We start from the raw sequence: 3,805 nt of genomic DNA, 5'->3' as shown, positions 1-3,805 counted from the left end.
TCCTGTAACAGAAGGATCCACCTAATTAAACGCACCTTAGCATCCTTTTTTGAAATGAGGTATTTTAAGGCGGAATGGTCCGTAAAGACTGTAATAGGTGAACCAATCAGGTAGGAACGAAACTTGTCAAGTTCGAATACTACAGCAAGTAACTCTTTTTCAGTAGTAGAATAGTTCATCTATGCAATGTTAAGAGTTCTACTTGCGTAATAAACAACGAAGGGCTTTCCTTCCCTTCTTTGACCTAAGACGACCCCTATAGCATAATTTCTAGCATCACACATGACTTCAAACGGTAAGTTCCAATCTGGTGGATGAATGATAGGGGCGGAAGTGAGTTTTGCAACGAGTGTTCGGAAAGATTCCTCACACTAAGGTGTCCAACTGAACACAACATCTTTTGCTAGGAGGTTTGACAAAGGGCGAGCAATTGTCGAGAAATTTTGTATGATCCTCCTATAGAATCCTACATGCCCAAGAAAAGATCGAATGTATTTAACAGTCTTGGGGGTGGGCAGCTTTGATATGAGTTCAATCTTTGATTGATCAACCTCAATTCCTCGTTCCAACACGAGATGCCCTAAGACTATGCCTGATGGAACCATGAAATGACACTTTTCCTAGTTGAGTACCAAGCCTTTCTCTTTGCAATGTTTAAGCATAGACTCTAAATTGAGAAGGCTTGACTCAAAGGAATCTCCAAAGACTGTCAAATCATCCATGAATACTTCCATACATTTCTCGATCATATCACTAAATATGCTCATCATGCATCGCTGGAAAGTGGTTGGAGCATTGCACAGGCAAAATGGCATACGCCGGAAGGAAAAAGTACCAAAAGGACAAGTGAATGTGGTCTTATCCTGATCTTCTAAGGCAATCTATATTTGGTAATACCCTAAATAACCATCGAGAAAACTATAGAAAGGATGACCTGCCACACGTTCCAATATTTGATCGATGAATGGAAGTGGAAAATGGTCTTTGCGGGTGGTTGCATTTAATTTTCTATAATCAATGCACATGTGCCACCCAATTGTGACCTTGGTAGGAACAAGTTCCCCTTTTTCATTTTGTACCACTGTTACCCCAGATTTCTTGGGAACAACCTGAGTTGGGTTGACCCATTTACTGTCAACAATATGATAGATTATGCCAGAATCAAGAAGTTTCAAGACTTCAGTCTTTACTACTTCCTTCATCATTGGGTTCAATCTTCTTTGAGGGTCACGACGTGGTATAGCCCCGTCTTCCAATTGAATGTGATGGGAGCAAAGTAAAGGACTAATACCTTTGATGTCAGCTATCGTCCATCCTCATTCATCTCTTTGTTCTTGCAACACGTTGATGAGTTGGCTTTCTTGTGTGGCATTGATCTTGGAGGATATTATGACAGGAAAAGTGTTTTCAGCTCCCAAGAAAACATGCTTAAGACCCTCGAGAAGTTGTGCCAACTTTGGTTGAGAAGCTTGTTCAATGGATGGTTTTGGTGTTTCTCGATCTCGAGGGAGTTCCTCAAAGATTGGATTCCAAAACATGGTTCTTCTAGCCTGTGAGTGTTTGACGATTTCAGGGTTGATTTTAGACTCATCAGGCTCAGAACTTTCTGAAATTTGGAAGAGGTGATTAAAATGATTAGACGTGTATTTTGCTTCGACCTCTTCCGAAATAAGTGTATCGATCAGATATGATTGGAAACACTCATCATTATCAGGTGGTTGTTTGACGATATGGAAAACATTCACTTCTAGAGTCATGTTCCCGAAAGAGATTTTCATGAGACCATTCCTACAGTTAATGAGTGCATTTTCTGTTGCGAGGAAAGGTCTACCGAGAATGATGGGTATTTTGGACTCTATAATCACTTCAGATTGAGTGTCGAATATGAGAAAATCAACAGGGTAATAGAATTTTTCAATTTGAATCAGAACGTCTTCTACTATTCCCCGAGGTTTCTTAACTGATCGATCGGCCAATTGTAGCACCGCAGATGTGGGCTTGCGTTCTCCTAGACCTAATTGCAAGTATATTGAATATGGCATGATATTTACACTTGCTCCTAAGTCTAGAAGGGCTTGACCAAATTCCTGTTCCCCAATTTGGCAGGAGATGGTGGGACAACCAGGATCTTTGTACTTAGGCGGTGTCTTGCAGTCAATTACCGCGCTAGCTTGTTCTGCCAAGAATGCAGTTTTCTTGACATGGTGCTTTCTTTTAACGGTGCACAAATCCTTGATAACCTTGGCATAAGTCGGTACTTGTTTGATCACATGCAATAATGGCAAGTTAATCTTCACTTGTGTTAAAAGGTCTAGGATTTCACCATGATTTTCCAGTACCTTTCCAGTGGATTTCAAAGCTTGAGGAAAGGGTGCCTTTACTGGAATGCTTATTGGCACATCATTATCTAGAGCGGGCATTGTCGCACTCGTTGTCTTAGTTAATGGTGAAACTGTACTTTGACCACTTCGAGTAGAGATGGCATTAACCTCTTTGACCTTTGTATCTAGAGAGGAGGAGGTTTGTGCCATGTGTTGCCCATTTTGATGGATTAGAGGTTGAGCGGGAAGTCTACCATGCTCTTGAACTGCCAAAGTAGTTTACCTTTGTCATTTGAAGTTTCATGTCTTTCATTTCCTCTACCATTTGTGTGAAACAAGATTTGAGCTCTTGAGTTGAGGCTATTTGAGTTTGCGCAAGCATCTGCAAAGTATTCTCTAGAGAATTACATGACTGCATGTTATTTTGAGGAGCAATGTATGCTTTTGGCGGTTGTTGCTGCTCAAACCTCCATTGGCTCCCAGATGCTTGGTTTGAATCCTTCTAGCTGAAATTTGGATGGCTCCGCCAACTGGGATTGTAAGTGTTTGAGAAAGGGTTATAAGGCTTCTTGTAATCCCCTAAAGCATTGCATTGTTCCTCATTTCCTCCTCTTAACTCACCAAGAGTTGGGCACTCTTGCGGTTGATGTTCCACCCCTCCACAGATGAAGCATGGATCTCGTGTCTCTACCTTTGCAGCCATGTGGATTCCTCAACCTTCTTGAGATTTGAAAGGCTCGAATTGTTGTCTCAATGATTCAATTTGGCTTTTGGCGTTGTCATCTTCCCTTAATTGGTAGATTCCAGTTGATCGTGGCTTGTCCATAAGACTCGGTCCATTCCATGTGTAGGACTTTTCAGCAACATCGTCGAGGTACTCAAAAGCTTCATTGGAATCTTTTTGAAGGAATTCGCCATTGCACATCATTTGTACGAATTGTCTTTGTCCGGTTGTGAGACCGTCATAGAAATAGCTGATCAGACACCAGCTTTCGTATCCATGATGTGGGCATTGATTTATCAAATCTCTAAACCTCTCCCAGACCTGATGGAAAGTTTCATGGTCTTTCTGGATGAAGGTAGAGATTTGCCTCTTAAGGCTGCTATTCTTATGGGGCGGGAAATATTTGGCAAAAAATGCTTTTGTCATTTCGTCCCATGTTCCAATAGATCGAGGCCTTAAGGAATACAACCAACTTTTTGCTTTGTCTTTGAGCGAGAAAGGAAAGAATTTCAATCTCACAATGTTGGTGACATCAGCTCGGTTGTTGAATGTAGCCACCACCTCTTCGAATTCCCGTATGGACTCTCATTTTCCAACCCATGGAAGGTTGGTAAGAGGTTAATCATGCCAGGTTTGAAATCGAAATTTGGCATATTGTTGGCATACATTATGCATGAAGGTGTGGCTGTACGCGTAGGATGTAAATAATCCTGTAGCATTCTTGGTTGGACTTCTTCTTGATGAGCCATCGTGGGTGGTT

The 3,805-nt window shown here is 41.5% G+C and overlaps 1 non-coding gene across 1 annotated transcript; it reads left to right on the top strand.

Annotated features, from left to right (window-relative positions):
* Positions 1-3,316: 3,316 nt before the first annotated feature.
* LOC133833425 (small nucleolar RNA R71) lies at positions 3,317-3,423 on the top strand. Its single transcript, XR_009892805.1, has one exon. It is a non-coding gene; the product is annotated as a small nucleolar RNA R71 (small nucleolar RNA).
* The last annotated feature ends 382 nt before the right edge of the window (positions 3,424-3,805 follow it).

This window comes from Humulus lupulus, chromosome 4, assembly GCF_963169125.1.
Source record: "Humulus lupulus chromosome 4, drHumLupu1.1, whole genome shotgun sequence".
In the NCBI taxonomy this organism is placed as follows: domain Eukaryota; kingdom Viridiplantae; phylum Streptophyta; class Magnoliopsida; order Rosales; family Cannabaceae; genus Humulus; species Humulus lupulus.
This window is presented reverse-complemented; position numbering and strand designations above follow the sequence as displayed.